The 17855-nt window shown below is 43.7% G+C and overlaps 1 protein-coding gene and 1 non-coding gene across 4 annotated transcripts in view; one reads left to right on the top strand and one right to left on the bottom strand.

The window, feature by feature from the left end:
* Positions 1-454: 454 nt before the first annotated feature.
* TRNAV-UAC (transfer RNA valine (anticodon UAC)) lies at positions 455-527 on the bottom strand. The gene has a single exon. It is a non-coding gene; the product is annotated as a tRNA-Val (tRNA).
* Positions 528-659: 132 nt separating this feature from the next.
* PPEF1 (protein phosphatase with EF-hand domain 1) overlaps positions 660-17855 on the top strand; it is a 124776-nt gene continuing 107580 nt past the window's right edge. For all 3 annotated transcript variants that reach the window (XM_031445793.2, XM_031445797.2, XM_031445790.2), the window contains exons 1-3: positions 660-1018; positions 1538-1782; positions 2714-2766. The gene's annotated coding sequence lies outside the window, so the exon portion shown is untranslated. The remainder of the gene's footprint in view (positions 1019-1537; positions 1783-2713; positions 2767-17855) is intronic.

Raw genomic sequence — 17855 nt, 5'->3', positions numbered from 1 at the left:
AATTGCAGTCAAAGTGCTGCTGTATTGCCCTATTTTAGTTGGAGGTTGCGGGGCCGTCCTGCTCGGGTTTGTAGGCAAAGGGCTGAGCCAAGTGATCTTGGTTCCAACGAGCGCCGGATTTCCCGAGGCCGCCCGGGAGCACCCAAGGAGAGGTAGGGGTAGGACCAGGGTGGGGCGAGTGTGCCCTCGGGACTACGACACGGCCGGGCCCCCCACCTCTGCTGTTTCCCAGGTCGGGCGAGGGCGGCGGGGATAGGAGGAGAGGGTATCGGTCATTACGCTTCTGCGATAAAAACATGCCAAACAGTAGAAAAATACAATTTTAAAAAAATTTTAACGGGAAAAGAAAAGAACCTCGTCCCTGCTTTTCATGGGGAAAGAAAAGAACCTCCTCCCTGCTTTTCATCCAGGCTTAATAAGAAAGGTATGTCTAAAAAGAGCGGTCTTCTTGACCTGGTTCCACTGGGGCTCGAACCCAGGACCTTCTGCGTGTAAAGCAGACGTGATAACCACTACACTATGGAACCCTTACGCTGAAGCTCTACATAGTTAGTTTATTCATAGAGTCTCAAGAGAAACAGAACCTCGGCTGAAGCCCCGCCCCTTCCCCGTAGCTCCACCCCTGCCGTGGCCCGGCGCCGCCTGTGAGATTTGGTGTTCGCGGCGGGTCCTGGGACAGGCTTGCTCTCCCTGCCCGCCGGTTACGTCGCCCCTGAGAACAGGGCAAGGCTGGAGCGTGGGTTACCCTCCTGGCGAGAGTGCCGTCCCTTATTCACCTGTCCCCAAGTTTTCCCGCAGCCGGGGCGTCGGCGAGGTCGGCCCAGCGGGCGGAAGCGGACAGTGCCCCTGGCACGGCCCCTTCTGGCAGCTTCCCTCAGCTCGTGAGGGACCCGCACTTCCCCATTTTCCTCACGGGCACACTGAGCCGCTTCCGGCAGCGTCGGAGGCCTTGAGTCCGGAGCAGGGCGCACAGGAGCACCACTAGGAGCCAGAGATTCAGGCAGCGCGGGGTTTGGGGGTGAGCCGGGGGGGGGGTCATTTTTATATTGGCCTTTATTTTGCCAGGGTTGGAAAAGGCAGCTGGTCAGTCGGCCTCTTGCCCGAGGGTATAGGCTTCTCTAACCTTTTCCACAGCATTCCTCCCCTTCCGAAGGCCCAGAGGGGCTAAAATTCACGGCGCTTCTGTTTGATCTGTTTTGTGGGGGTGGGGGAGGGGTGAGGGCCTATGTAGACAGGTCGCCCCTATATGGCCGCGGGGTGGGGAGGGATGAAGCAGGACCGGCCACAAGATTTAAGGGGCCCAATGCAAAATGAAAATGCCAGATTCCTTGAATATAAATTAGTAAGAATTCCAAAACCGTGAGAGCAGAGCGTTAAACCCAGCGTGGGCCCGCGAGAGTGCGGGTCGCAGCCTATGAACCTCCCGCTGTGCTTCCAGGACTGTAGTCCAGATAAGGGGCTGGGACCCTCATTACGAAGGGCGCCTGTATGGTCTCATTTCTTGGTTTTCATTGTCGGTGCCATTTGTCCTCCCCAGTGCTTCTGGATGAATCTTCGTCACCACCCTAGGATCGCTCGCCATCCGCAAGCTTGAAAACCCACTTAAAACCATTTGGGGGGGCCTCTTAAGTGCTGAGTTGGACATGGCTGAAGGCTGCAGCTGTCTTTTCCCTGACGTCTTCCTCTGAGGCTGGCAGAATGATGGAGGAGTGACACTGATTGTATGAAAGCAACCCCTTCAGCCAACTCGTGTCTTCCTGGGAAGGCCCCTGGAAGAAACAGGTGGGTGGAAGGCACACTGATCTGGGTGCGGTGATCAGGATTGTAGTCGTGCCTTGCTACTCACTAGCTGTGTACTCTTGAATGCAGTTTACCTCCCAGGCCTCTGTATTGCCCTTTGTGAAATGTATGGGTTGGAGTAGACACCTCCACTTTGTCCTCTGGATCTAAATGTTGTCTCTGATTTCCGGGGTTGGGAAAATGGAGGCATTTATTTGCCATGTAAATTTTTCCACAGAAATAGAGGCAGGCCGGCTTGGGTTCTCCAGTACTAGGTTTCCTATATCCTAGTTAGCTCCCTGTAATATTCATCATGGGCCCCTTCTAGAATGCCTTTTGGTTGATACATTTCGAGAGGCCTCTTGAGCACATGACACTTAGATTGTGGAGCCATGAGATGACCATGAGTGGACAGCCACCAACTGGAGGATGAATTCCTGAAAGCTCCATGTTTCCTGCTAGTCAGTGAGCCATAATGACTCCTATGATGCCCAGTAATCAGTGTATTTCACCTGTTTCCAAACTCTTGTTAGTTCAAAACAAGGCCGCTGAGAATTGGGCCTAAAATGACACCCACCAGTTGTGTTTCGGCTTGTCTCTTGGGAATGCTTTGCCTTTCCTCAAGCTTTTTGTCTGCCCGTGCTCTAAGGGTGGGTCCCACAACTGCACGCTTTGGCCCGCTTCTACTCCAAATAGGAAGGAGACTGGTGCACCTCAGATGCATGCAACATGGGATTCTGCCTTTTGCGAAAAACTCTTGTTTCTTTTCTCCATTCTGATAAGGAGGGAAGCGTTTGTTCCACTCCCCTGCTACCCTCAAGGTGTAGTCACAATCTCTATTAATTAGTAAAGTGCGATATGGCTTACAAAGCACTTTCACACACATTCCTATGAAGTAGCCACAGTAAGTATTACTGTCTCCATTTTTTTTCAGCTGAAGAAGTTGAAGGTGAAGGATTTGAATGCCTTGCCAAGACCATTCCGCTGGTGAGTGGTAGGGCTGGGCTCATACTCAGTCTTCTGATACCTGAGTGATTTTGAGAGGCCCTTGTCCATAAAGGCTACATGTTGTTCCCATAAGAGTGCCATTGGTCTCTTGGTCTATTGTAATATTCCATATGCATGCCAGCGAGGAAATGGATATCTTTTTTGTCTTTTTTAATTTTTAAATGAAATCCTCAAAAGCAGAAACCCAGAGCCTGACAGAAACCACTGTTGATGACTTTGACCTTGATACTACCAGCATCGTGGGTAGTATGGCCACAGTTTCGCCTGGCAGTTCAGTCCGTTCAGTCAGATTTTTGAGGCCTGTCACCCCCAGGTCTGCCCATAATCATCTGAACTACCACACAAATACAGAGACAAACTAGCAAATAAAGACCAGAAGTCACCTCAAACTTTTTGAGTCCTCTGGTTTCTCAGATGTTTAGTGTGGCTTCCCCAGCATTTGGCTTCACTGATGGAGGGTAACTCAGCCAAAGAAACCGCAGCCCCCAAACACTGAACCGACTTAGGAAGCTCCCTTGACCTGACTTCGTTTAGAAACAATTGCACTCTTTCAGTGTATATTCAAGTATTTACTAAGAAAAGTGAGTGGTTACCTTTGTATGGCAGAGTTTACTGTATTTTTCCCCTTTTACAGCTCACCAGAACATTTGAAACTAGCCTGTTAGAGTGGGTATTTGTTGCTTTTGCCCACCTACCTTTTCCTAGTCGCTTACATCCCTCTGTCTTATCCAGCTCCAGTTCTGTGGTCATTTTCATCACTCCTTTGCCCCTTTGTTGCTTGTGCTTGTTGGCAAAACCACAACCTGTTAAATCTAACTCTCTCCCTACTCTGCCCCTTAATATGGGAAGAACATATTCAGGCCTACTGGTTTCACATTAAATTCTTGACTAAGGACGTCAAGTGTGTCCTTAATGCAGCCCAGAATCCTGTCGACCCTCCCTGTCCATTCATTTTCCACCTCTCCTAAAGGACAGTTTTCAATCTTCTCTTCTAAACTTCCTGTACCTCCTTCCCCAACCTCACCTATAGCTGATGACCTTGCTTCCTTATTTCAGTGAAATAAATGGAAGCAATCAGAAGAGAACTTCCATAGGTATCCTCCACATCTGCTCACTTACCTACATCTGTGCCCTCATAGATCTGGACCAGGACTCTGCCTCTAAATCAGGGCTTCTTAACTACAGCCCTGTTGACATTAGGGACTGGGTAACTCTTTGTCATGGGGGCTGTCGTGTGTGTTGTAGGATGTTTCACAGCATCCCTGGCCTTTACTCACTAGATGCCGATAACACCATTCCCTGAGTTGTGACAACCCAAAATGTTCCGTGGGGGGACAAAATCTTGGGGACTATTAGGTGATGTCTGGAGATGCTTTGGACTGTCATGACTGGGGTCATGGGGTTAGTATGCTGCTGGCGTCTAGTGCGTAGGGACCAGGGATGCAGTGAAATATTCTTAAGTACACAGAATAGCCATCCAAAACAAAAAATAATTGGATTGCAAATGTCAGGAGTGCCATGGCTGAGAAATCCTGCCCTAGATAAATTGTCTGCACTGCTGTTGAAACCCAGCCTTCTAGCTGCTCTTGCCTACTCAAGGGAAGCGCTCCAGCACTTCCCCCCCACTTTCTCCTACATCATTATGTACTTTATCTGTTGGCTCATTTCCCATCAGCAAGCCAACATGCTGTAATTTCTCTCATCATTAAAAAAATAATCTCTTAATCTCATTTCCGCCTCAACTGCTCCCATTTCTCTACTCTCCTTTATGGCAAAACTCTTCGAAAATGTGTCTATAGGCGGTCTCTCCTGTTTCTCTCCCTTTGGAAGCACTTTCCCCTCCCAGCTTGTAGGGTACTGCCCTCTCCTGATTCTTGTTTCCTGCCTTACCAGCCACCCCTTCTCAGTTACCTTTGCTGGATCTCGTCTCTGATCTCTAAACCTGGGTGTACTGCAGGCCTCAGCTCTTAGACTTCCCTGTTCTCTCCACTCTGGTGACCTCATTCAATCTAATGGCTTTAAATACCGTCTGTAGCCTACATGACTTCCAAAGTTATATCTCTAGTCCATACTTTTTCTCAAAACTCCAAATGTGCCTACTAAACATCTCCATTTATGTGTCTAATAGATATCTCAATCCAATTAAGTCTGTATCTAAACTTCCATCTCCACCCCCTCTCCTTTCTCTGTCTCCCTTATTTTCCTTATCTCAGATAATGGAAACTTTATCTTTCCAGTTATTTAGTCCTAAAATGTAGAAAGAAAATGGAAGAAATCATACCTGATTCTTTTTTCCCCTACCCTCCAAATCTAATTTCACTAGGAAGTGCTATTGGGTACACCTTCAAGATCTATCTAGAATCTAATCACTTTCTGTCATCTCCCCTGCTACCATACTAATCAAAGCCACCATGACTTTTTGTCTGGATCATTGCCAAGAATCTCATATCCTGGCCTTCCAGCTTCTTCCCTTTTTTCCCAGACTATGCTCCACACAGTAGCATGAGTGATCCTTTTAAGACCTCAGTTAGATCATGTCACTCCTTTACTCAAAACCCTTCAGTCACTCCTCGCCTTAACTAGAATGAAAGCCAAAGCTTTACAGGGCCTGCAAGACCCTACATGATTTGATCTCCCATTTATTATCTCTTTGATCATATATCCTATTCCATTGCCTTTAGAAGACAAAAGTTGCCCGCTGGCTGTTCTTCAAACACAGTAGGCCTCTTCTGCCTCAGGACCTTTGCTTTTTCCCTAGGTCACCTCATTGCTTGCCCTCTTACCTTGCCCAGGTATTTTCCCAAATATCTTCTCAGCGCGGCCTTTCCTGACTGCCCTATTCAAAATTGCTATTTTTCTTTCCCCTTCATCCTGGAGCTCAGTATCCCTCTTCCCTGCTTAATTTTTTCTACAGCACTTATAGCCATCTAATTTTCTAGATATTTACTTATTTTGTTGATTGTCCTCATCATTCTCAACTAGAATGCAAGTTCCATGGAGGCATGAATTTGGTTTTGTTTATTGCTAAATTCCACAGAACCTAAGTAGTGCCTAGTCCATAGTAAGCACTCAATAAATATGTCTTGAATAAATCTGTTCCAGGTTAGAGATGACTCAAGCCAGGTCAGTCAGTCCCAGTTAGAGCTAATCCTGGGCCTTTTGCATGAATTTCTGAGAAGAGACATTTCTTTGTTCACCCTGGACTGAACGTGAGGTAACCCAGAGGCTGGAGGTTCTGCTGCCATCTTACTATTGCACTGTATTAGATGAGGCTCTTAGTTGCCTACAGCAGAACCTTCTTGTCCAAAATATTTGCTGCTCTTTCCCATGGAGGATTCTTACACCATTGCCCCACTGATAGGCTCGACTGAATGACTTGCTTTCTCCAACTGAACGTGGACAGAAGTGATATGCATCACTTCCAAGCACAAGTGTGAAGAGCCAGCTTGTGGTTCACTGCTTTGATGTTTTCCCTTTGCTCTGAGACCCACGATGCCCCCGAGAAAGGTTGGCCTGAGTCTTAGAGGGAAGACTGCATGTTACAGGACTGCAGCTGCCCTGTGCTGGCCGTGGAACAGGAATGGAAAATAAACCTTGATAAGCCAGAGCCACTAAGATTTGGGTGTAATGTCACCTCTGCTGATTCAACACTCCTACTAGTTTCAGAAGAAAATGAGTCTATTAAAGGATATTCAGAGGCCCACAGGCTCTCCGTGAAAGACTTGGAGACTCCAAAGCCAGAAATAATGTCTAAGTCTCATTTCAGGGCTATGGTCACTGCTGTCTCTGCAGACTGGACCCTTCTGCCATTAACTTTGGTGGAAGATGGCTTTCATAACCCCTTGACTCCTCGTGTTGCTCTCTTCTAAATTCAGGTCTTTGGGAGAGCCTTGGTTATACACCTGTGCTCCTGCTATAAGAGAGGCTGGAAAAGCATATTTCTTGTTTCTCCTTCGGAGAGACAAATGTGGGGAATTAGCCTAACATAGAGAGGATGTTGAGAAGTTCACGTAGGTGACCACAAAGCCTGAAAGACACCCGCTGCCTGCCTGAACCTGAGAATGGAGCCAACAGCAAGTGATTACAGCTGAGAAACAGAGGGACCGGGTGCTACCATTTAAGGCCTCCACCATGTTAGGCCTTCAGTACACTCATTGGCTCTTCAGCGATTGGAAGGGTGCATTTCCAGTTTTGCTTGGGCCAGCTGGAGTCGGGTTTACTGCCACTTGAGACAGAAGGAGTCCTGATGATTCATGTCTAAAATGGATGGGCATCGTCAGTTGCCAGCAGTGCCCAAGTGGCTTGGACGTGTGGAAGTTTCGGTTGCCCTCAGTCCCCAGGAAATGAGGAAAGAGGCTGATGGTCGTGGGACTCACCACTCCTGGTAGGTCAGGGTTTTGGTGCTCTAGCCTCCCGGGGAGCCACCAGTTCTCAGGTGCAGCAGGGCGCTGTTTCCCGGGAGCGCAGCAGCCAGGGCAGCCGAACTATGGAGTGGGCAGCACATCTGTGGCAGGTACTGTGAGTTGCTTGTTCAATATCCATTCTTCTTTTTGTCAATAATGAAAATAAGAAGACTAAGCACTTGTACAACACTTGCTATGTATAAAAGACTCTTCAAACTCTTTACTCATATTAACTCATTTAATCCTCACAAGAACCCTATAAGAAAGGTTCTGTTTCTGTGCTTAGTTTACAGATGAGAAAACTGAGGCACAGAATAGTGAGGTAACTTGACTAGGTCACACAGCTAGTTAAATAAAGGAGCAGGGTTTTATACCCAGGCCATGTGGCTCCATAGGCTATATTTAACCTCTAAACTGCACTGCCTGATTTTGACTTAGCAATGTGTCCAAATAAAACAGATTGATTTCCTAGGCTTCCTGACAGCTAAAAGAGACTGTGTGACACAATTCTGGCCAATGAGATGCATGGAAGTAGGTGGGCTTCCCAAGCCATTTCTTTAAAAGGTGGTAGACTCAGCTGGTATGCCCCATTTTGCCCTTCGTTTTTCACTTTCTCCTTGGAATGCAAATGTGATGCCGGAGCGAGAGCAGCCATTTTGTGACCATGAGTTGACAATTATGAAGAAGAAAGCTCCATGGCTCAGCAGAAAGAAGGAAGGTGCCTGGGTCCCAGCCCCAGATTTTTACTTCCAGACTCCTTGTAACATGTGAAAAGTACAACCCCTAATTTTCAGTGCCACTGTTTATTGGGAGTTTCATTTACATAAGGGAAAATACAATCCTTACTGATTCAGTATTTCTGTATTTCTCACCCTTAGCTATCTCCTATACCATTTTGACAATGTCTTTCTTCTGCCCACTAGCTACTGAAGGACTGCCTCAGTGTCCCAGTCCCTTGATTGAAATTGTTTATTGTCACATGCCTGCGTTATGCCTAGGAGCACGGTGTTGGGTAGTGTGGGAGGGTTTTTTTTTTTTTTTTAAGTGTATGACATGGCCCCATCTTAAGGAGTTTGAAAAACATTAATTAACCCAAAGGACTAATTTGTTCCAAGATGTTAATGGATTATAATGGCTGGTGTGGTTTTCCTAACTTTGGATGTTACTTAATTTTAATTAGACCCTATCTTTTCTCTCTTAAAGAAGAGGAGAAGGCAGAAAGGGGCAGGGTGTTACGCAGAAGCCTGTCTAATAGGAAAGATAGGCTCGCGTGATATTCCTCTCAACGCCTGCTCTATATAATCTACAAAATCACCTGCAGTCACATTCAGTGAGCTTAGATTTGATAGATAGCCACTCAAGAGAGAAACAGATCAGCTGAAAATACTTTGTCTTCTTCTCCATTGTTTATATGTCTTGAGATGCCTCCGGGTTCTAAAGTCATTCCCCTGGGACTATAAAACTGAGCCTCACTCCTACAGAACCCCGCTTAGAAGGAAATGTCCGATAGTGGCATCCAGCCAGTGCTAATGGGTGACAGAAATGAAACTGGCTACTCTCTCTACTTCCCCGTAATTTACTGTCTTTAGATTTCCAAGTGGATTCATTTTGCACACAATGGGACTTACCTCTAAGCTATTCCTCACGAGTCTAATGGGAAGATTTCGAGAGTGGTGAAAGTGTTAAACCAGAATCATCTTATGTGTTTCTATTAGTGTTTTTAAGTATTTGTGATTTTTTTTTTTTGATACAATTCGGGTAGAGTCTGAAGGCTATATATAATAAAACTAAAACCCATTAGTAGGTTGTTTAACTCAGTTAGAGGCTGTCTGCAGGCTAGCAGCTTTCCTCTGCTAACTCCTGTTAAAATGCAGTGGGTTCTATTTTGTGCAGACCGAGCAGGCTGCCATGACAACTGTCTGTGAATATTATTTCAATATTAGTCATAGGTTTCCAGTGTCTGCCTCCGGGTCCAACGTTCATTCTAAAACCCAGATGCACATCTGTTCTTAAAGGCGTTCTCCTGGACGTGTTTACAAAAAACAAAAACAAAACAGTTTCAGCTGGCTGGGTTTTTTTCTTTTGGAAGAGAAATTTGAATGAATTTACACAATTGCAAATTGTAGATTTTATTGCTGTTCTTTTCTTTTGGAAAGGTGATTTTTTTCATCATTATCTTTTGGAAAAACGAATTTATACTGTACTTGACTATAGATTGGATTAAATAGGAGCCCTGAGATTACTCATATTGCCTGTCTTTAGCTGTTTGCCCTCCTCCCCCCAAATTGCCTTTTGCCAGAAGAAGAGGATGTGCTGGCTGCCTAGGCCTGTGTTATGTGCCCATCCCTGGGCAGTCATTGTTGCCTGGGAAGTGGGCTCCTGCTCATTGGCTTAAGTCAGTCAAGGCTCACACTTAGAGTGGAGGGTGGTGTCAATCCTATGCAAACCACAGGGCTTAGAATAGGGAGGTTGATCTCAAAAAGGAAAATTGGGGTGCTACTGATACAGGAAAATGTGGGCTGAGAGGATGGCCATGTCCCAGGTCTCGATTGAATCCCTGGGACACGCCCTGCCAAATGTGGGTTCTTGGCTTCATGCAGGTAAGAATTCAAGAGCGAGCCACACTTGAGTAAAAGTAGATTATTCTGAGAGATACATATTCCATAGACAGAGTGCAGGCTGTTTCAGAAGGCAAGAGAGGCCACGAGGTATGGGGGTTGGGTGCTTAGTTTAAAGTAAGAGTAGATACTCCATAGACAGAGTGCTGGCTGTCTCACTCAGAAGGGAGAGTGGTCACGAGGTGTGGGGGTTGCTAGTTTTTAGGGGCTCCATAACTTCATATGCTAACAAGTGGGAGGATTACTCCAACTACTTTGGGGAAGGGGCTGGAATTCCTAGGAGCTGGGCTGTCACTCACCCTTTGACCTTTTACAGTCAGCCTTGAAACTGTCCTGGCGCCTGTGGGAGTGCCATTTAGCATGCTGTTGTATTTCAGTGAGTATATGTTGAAGCTCAAGGTCTTGTGGGAGTTGAATCTTCCACCATCTTGGCGCTAATTGTTGTGTCATTCTTTTAACGGCTGTGCCCTGCCCCTTTCCCTCCTGTCTCACTATTGCAAGGGATCGAGGGGAATACTTGCTGGCCACCTGGTTAGGGAACAGAATGCTGGGCAAATAATAACATTTATTAAATACTAACTGTAAGCCAGGCACCACCCAAATTGCTTTACAAGTGTATTGGTTAGAGAATGTGTCTGGCTGTGTATAACAAGGTCAATGAAATAGCAGGGACTTAACATAGAGGGGTTGACTTTTATCTCATGTGATATTAAGTCAGGAAAGAAGCAACTTCACATCATCCTTCATGTCTCAGGCTCATCCTTGGATCTTTCTGCATTATCATTCTCAGCATGAGCCGCTCTTCCTAATGCACTCAAGAAGGCTGCTACTCCTCCTCCAGGCCTTGTGTCTTGGTTCCAGGCAGACTGGGGGAAGGGCAGAAAGGAAAGGGCTTCTGACAGCTGAATCTTGTCTTTTTTATGAGGAAAATGGCTTTTCTGGGAGCCTCAGCCAGTGGATTCCTGCTTATATCTCATTGGCCAGAACAGAGTCACATGACCACCCCTAACTGCAAGGGATCCTAGCAAATCAAGTTTTGTTGGCTGAGCTCATTGCAACCTAGAACAGAATTGGGGCTTTATTGGTAAGGAAGAAAGGAAAGTGGATATTGGCTAGGCAACTCTTAGTGGCTGCCACAGTATGTATGAACCTGTTTATTCCTTACATCAACCCAGTGTGGGTGGTGCTATTAGTATCCTGGTTTTTAAGAAACAGGCATAGAGAGGTTATGTAATTTTCCCAAGCTCACACACAGCTGTTAAGTGGTGGGCCTGGAAAATTACCCCAAGCAAGCTGACTCTAGAACCAAATTCTCTGATGCTCTGAGACATAGCCTGACCCACAGACTGGACCACATTTCTTCTCCAGGGTGTGTACCCACTCAGGAAATGTAAGCCTCTTTTAGAAATGGTAGCTAATATCTGTTTAGAACTTTATAGTTTATGAAGGATTTTCCACTTAGATTATTCCATTTACACATTATTATCCCCATTTTAGAAATGAGAAAACTGAGGTTCAGAGAAGTTATGTGAGTTGCCTAAGGTGCCCAGGTTGTAAGTGGCAGAGCTGATATTTCCTTGAAATAGCAAGAATTTACCCCTGGTCCCCTTTCCTAATCCTTCTATTCTTCCATACACAGAGACTTCATTTTTAATTTTTAAAAATGATAGTAGTTTGCTCCAGGCCCTGTATTAACTTTGCAACCTCCTCAGGAAATATAATCTTGGATCTCTCACCAACTTGTTTTCATAGTGCCCCTTTCATGTAGCCACACCAACAGGAGCACGGCATATCAGTGAGAATTGTGTTCCATAGTAAGAAACACAGAGACCTAGGCACGGAGGTTATTTTTATCTCATGTAGTATAAAATCCAGAGCTTCATTCAAAATGTGAGTCTTCATTACAAATAGCTCTTATCTACCTGTTAAAGGGTCATTAAACATACAGAAATTTCCTGTCCTTGGTTCATCGGATCAATTTATGTTACATTTCCTTAAAACGGCTCTGTAAATCAGACTTCTTACAAAGTAAGAATAACAGTTCACCTCATTGGGGTAAATTAGTGAAATGTTATTACATTACTGATACCTCAGTTTACTTATAATTGTTTTTTTCTCTCATTCTTTCCGAATATTTGAAATCTTGAGCTTATGGCATTATTTTATTTATACATCACAACATTCTCTTGTTCTGCTGAGCCTACGGAATTGACCGTAAAAATCACAAAAGCGTTGTAGAATATAGTTTGACTTTAAAAGTCATGAAAGAGTGGATTGAAAAATAAATAGAGATTTAAACAAAAATTGTACTGTTGTAGAGCAGTGCCTCGCAAAGTAATGCTTCACCATCACTTGGGAAATTAATTAGAAACACAGATTCATAGGCCCTACCCTAGACCTACTGAATCAGAACCTCTGGAGGCTGGGCCCAGGAATCTGTGTTTTAACAAGATCCCCAGGTGATCTATATGCACATGAGAGTTTGAGAAGCACTGTTTTAGAGAGTTTTATGTAAATAAGACTCACAGACTGTGCCCTCTTTGGGATACTGGTAAAAATACTAACTAAAGATTTAGTAAACTAAGACCTGTATTAAACCCTAGATTCTCCTTTGAAAGTCCCCAGATCATAGACTCGGGTTATCTACTCCAGGTCCCTGAACCTTAATTCAAGTGTATGCTTGACTTCATTCCTCTAGCAGCACCTTCACTTGAGTAATCAGTATTTGTCTTTCCCACTGTCAGTTCAAAGGTTATCCTCAGAGAAGCCTTTGCTTGACTTCCTGACTCACTCTTGTAATACACGTACTTCTTTGTAATTTCACTTTTATTTTTATGGTTATTTGATTAATGTTTATGATTTTATGATTATTTGATTACCCTTTGCCTCCCCCGCTAGGCTATAAACTTCATGAGGGAAGGGACCTTGTCAGTTCTGTTAACTGGTGTATCCCCAGGGTCTAGAACAGTACCGGGCACACGATAGATGCTCAACAAATATTTGTTGAATGAATATATGAATAAAACCAAGACAAGAATAAGTATTCTTTTTTTAAAAATTGAAGTATAGTTGATTTACAGTGTTGTGTTAAGAATAAGTATTCTTTTGGGGGGGGGTAATTAGGTTTATTTATTTATGTTTTTAGAGGGAGTACTGGGGATTGAACCCAGGACCTTGTGCATGCTAAGCATACACTCTACCACTTGAGCTATACCCTCTCCCAAGAATAAGTATTCTTAAAGAAAATTCCCTAAAAACTTTTCCAAAGTCTTCACCATAAACTCTTAGTCATCTGAGACAATACTAACAAGCGTTTTGAAAAGAAAGCCATTGATCTTTCCCACACCTTGCTTTAGTTAATAGTTTCAATATTCCTCCAAGAAACCAACTGTTCTTTGTTTTTTATGTTCATGAACACAAAAATGGTTGACAGGGAGGCCATGGTGGCAAAAAGAAAGCTTGAGGAACCTGGAACCTTCCTTTCTAGTAAGCAGGAAGTGGTTCTCTCATCCAGGTTATGTTGTTCGCGTTCTCTTGGCAGGTACTGTCATATCTGCATCCATTGTGGGGTTGCCAAGGCAACCTATTAAAGAATCATTCTAGAGCCTACTTCTGGAAAATTCCAGATGAGGCTGAGGAATTCTCTTCAAGTAAGATCTATAAGTGTGACGATGGGTTGTGTCCTGAGCCTGCAAGTCAGGCTGAGAGATTTAGCAGCCAGTGAAGTGAAGATCTAAGAGTCTGTTCTCCTTGAACCTGTGTGGAACTGCTAAAACCTAGAGGGAAGGGTAAGAACTATTAAAGGAGCAGATAAACTGAATGAAGTCTGGGTAGGCATAGGACCGTTTGATTGAAAGTTAACCTTCTTCCTTAGTTTGTTGAGTTGTTTGGCTAGCTCTGTAGACTTAATGTTTCGTGTATGTAGTTTGTCATACTTTAATATATATTGTGTTAGAGCTATCTTTATAGAGTGGAACTGGATTACCTTGACTCAGTAGAAAGAGTACTGGCTACCAAATAGTAAGTCTATGGTTTTGGGGAGGCTACTCAACCTCTCTGGGCCTGGTTTCCTCTCCCATAAAATGAAGGGCCTTACTGAACAAGTCCAGAGGACCGGAGTATCTTACCGTAGCATAGGCTCACCTGTTACAGAGCTCTGGGCCAAGACCCTCGTGATGATGTTGTAAGGGGACTCCACCGTCTGTGCCTAGATCAGTTTTGCCCATTTCCCAGTGCTTTGACATGAGAGGGAATGTGTAAGTGTATATTCTTTGTTTTACTTTTGTCTTGGAATGGCAGATTATAGCTCCTGCAGAAGGGAATAAAGAAGGAATTACCATTGCTCTGCGATTGACTCATGCTAGATGTCAAACTGAGACACATGCAAAACGCAAGCACATACAAGCTAAAGGAACAGATTGCGGCAATATTTAAAAATATCACAACTCTCTAAATAAGAAGCAGTTCTGATAAGCCTATTTGGAATTCATGCAAAACACCCATAACTCTGAAAATCTGAATTGTACACTGCCAAGATAAATTACATCTGGGCAGCAATTATAGATAAAGGAATTGTATGATAATACCTATCTCCCTTGGTTTACAGATATCCCTCTCTCCTGGGCCTCTTCCTTCCCAGATTGTTCCTTTTTTAGTCTCTTTTGTTTGCTCCTTTCTCCTCCTCATTCCCTTTAAATGTCTGTGTTCCCCGGGCTCCTGACTTTGCCCCTATTGCCTTCTTACTTTACAAGCTCTCCCGGCTATTTTATCTTCTCTAATCACTTTAGCTCTTATCCCTAACCTGATGACCTCTTTAATCATAATCTGCACACTTGATTTATCTCTGGACTTTAAAGCTTCTACTGCCTCTGGGACATTTTAACTCATTATTTGTCTCCAACATAAACATGCTTGTCCCCCTTCATGTCCTAACGGGTATTCGTTAATACTCTACCACAGTTCATGGTATGACTCACCAGACTAAATGACAAGAGGGCAGGGACTGTGTCTGTCTTGTCCACCATTGACACCCCCAGGGCCCAGTGTGGTGCCTGGCACGTGCTAGACACCCAGTAAGCATTGTTGAAGAAGTGATGAATCATCTAATATTCCAAACTAGAAACCTTGGAATCATTCTTGATGCCTCTGTCTCCCTTGCTCCCTATACCCAGTCTGGGACCTGTGGGGTTTATGACCTAAAAGGCTTTCACATTTGGCCCCTCCTCTCCATCTCCACTGCCACCGCTTTAATTCAGCCCTTATCATATACCTCCTGGATTATTGCAGGAGCTTCCTCATTGGTCTTTCTTTGGCTGTCTTATTCCCGGTCATCACCACTTGACCCTCAGAGTGATCTTGTTAAAGTGTGAATCTAATCAGATCACACTCAGGCTCCCCTTCACTTAAACAGAGTTTGCATTGTGGCAGCCTCAGACTAGACGCCATAGAGTGTTTTGAGAAAATGAGAATTACTGTATTTCATTGATTCTAAGATGCACATTTTTTCACATTTTATCACCTCTGAAATTGGAATGTGCCTTAAAATCGATGGAATGTCATATTTGATGGCGGATTTTTTTCTTTCTTGTTGGTACATAAAATAATGATACACCTTATAATCAATGGCATCTTAAATTTGTAGAAATATACTCATTCTGACATTTAAAAATAGGGAGATTTTACATAAAAATATATTCAGCTTCTCCTGAAAAATTACACTGGGCAAGACTGGGCCAGGATTTCTGAGTGGCAGCCTAAGAGGGAGCTGCCAGTAAGTAGCAGCTGCTTCATTCAGACAAAAACTCTCTAGAATGTCCCATGGTTTCCACCCAGGCTGCTTTATTCATTTATATTATGTGCTTCAGTCCATGCAAGCATTTGAAATTGCAATCCCTGACTGACAGGTTAAAGTATGAATTCTTTGCTGTGATTTACAAAAACGATCCCAGTTGGCACCAGCCTTCCTCCTGAGGTTCACATCCCCATCCTCTGCTCTGTACAGCCTCTATCCCACAGTCTCAGGAAACATTACTCAAATGTATCATGCTCCCGAGTTCCTTGGAATGCCTTTCCCCACCTTGTATGGTCTAGAAAATATTTCCTGACTTGCCCTGGCAGGGCTGATGTCCTTCTGGGCTCCAGTAGTACATGGCATCTCTGTACCTACACCTCCTGTCTTGAAATTATTTGTGGACATGCCCCTGTCCCTCATTACACTGAACCTGGTAGAGAAATGAATCAGAATGTGTTCATCTTTGTATCCCTGCCTTGTAGCTGGAACTTGCTCAGTAAGTATCTGTTAAGTAAAGGGTGGATGGGGTGTGTTTTCTTACCAGGATCTCTGTTTTTTGAGTTTCGCCCATGGATAGAGAGCTAGAAGTGAAGTCAACGGGAAGGACAAGTGTTTTCCTTAGTGCTCGTAGTTTACAGCAGAAAACACTGCTTCTGGCTGTGCTTTAGGAAGGCCCTTGGCAGTCAAAGTCAGCCCATGGGGACTTTACTATCCACAGACCCAAAGGCACTAAGCCAGAGCCAGCTTTAAAGCTTTATAAAAATTTTATTTTTAAATTAGTGTACAGTAAAACTAACTTACACAGTTTTGTGAATTTTGACACATGGGTAGATTAGTGTAACCTCCACCATGGTCAGGATACAGAACATCACCTCTAAAACTCCCCTTTGCAATCACATTCTCCCCTATCCTGTAAACCTTGGCAACCACTAATCAGTTCTCCATTACTATAGTTTTGTCTTTTCGAGAATGTCGTATAAGTGTACGCAACCTTTTAAGCCCTGCTTCTTTCACTTGGCATATTGCCTTTGAGATTCACCCAGGTTGAATGTATCAATAGTTTGTTCCTTCTTCTTAGTAAGTGGTATTCCACTGTACCAGTGTCCCACAGTTTTTGTATCCATTCATCCACTGAAGGACATTTGGGCTGTTTTCAGTGTTTGACCATATGAACCTGTGTACAGATTTTTGTATGACGATAAGCTTTCATTTCTTTGAAGTAAATATCCAGGGGTAGGATTGCTGTGTCATATGGCAAGTGCATGTTCAACTTTATAAAAAGTGACCAAATGATTTTTCACAGTGGCTGTATCATTTTGCATTCCCACCAGCAGAGCAGAAGAGTTCTAGTTGCTCCACCTCCTAGCCAGCACTGGATATTATTAGAATTTTAAAAAAATCTAGTAAGTCTGCAGTATTATATTACTGTGCTTTTTTTTTAATCGAAGTGTAGTTGATTTACAATGTTCATTTCAGGTGTACAGCAAAGCGATGCAGTTATACACATATTACATATATATGTGTTTTTTCAGATTCTTTTCCATTATAGCTTATTATAAGAAATTGAATATAGTTCCCTGTGCTATACTGTAGGTCCTTGTTGTTTATCTATTTTATATATAGTAATATGTATCTATTAATCCCAAACTCCAATTTATCCCTTCCCTGCCTTTCCCCTTTTGGTAACCACAGTTTGTTTTCTATGTCCCTGAGTCTATTTCTTATTTGTAAATAAAATTTGTATCTTTTTAAAAATTTAGATTCCACATATAAGTGATATCATACTTGTCTTTCTGTGTCTTACTTCACTTAATATGATAATCTCTAGGTCCATCCATGTTGCTGCAAATGGCATTATTTCATTATTTTTTATGGCTGAGTAACCACATCTTTATCCAGTCATCTGTCAATGGACATGCAGGTTGTTTCCATGTCTTGGCTATTGTAAATAGTACTGCTATGAACATTGGGGTGCATGTATCTTTTTGAATTATAGTTTTCTCCAGATATATGCCCAGGAGTGGGATTGCTGGATCATATGGTAACTCTATTTTTAGCTTTTTAAGGAACCTGCATACTGTTTTCCACAGTGGCTACACCAATTTACATTTCCACCAATGGTATAGGAGGGTTCCTTTTTCTCCACCCTCCTCCATATTTATTCACTGTGCTTTTGTTTTTGTTTTGGAGGGGAAGGTAATTAGGTTTACTTATTTATGTACTTTTAGAGGAGGTATTGGGAATTGAACTCAGGAC

This window comes from Camelus dromedarius, chromosome X (assembly GCF_036321535.1).
Source record: "Camelus dromedarius isolate mCamDro1 chromosome X, mCamDro1.pat, whole genome shotgun sequence".
Classification (NCBI taxonomy): Eukaryota; Metazoa; Chordata; class Mammalia; order Artiodactyla; family Camelidae; genus Camelus; species Camelus dromedarius.
Note: the sequence above shows the minus strand (reverse complement) of the source record. Positions and strands in the feature narration are given on the sequence as shown.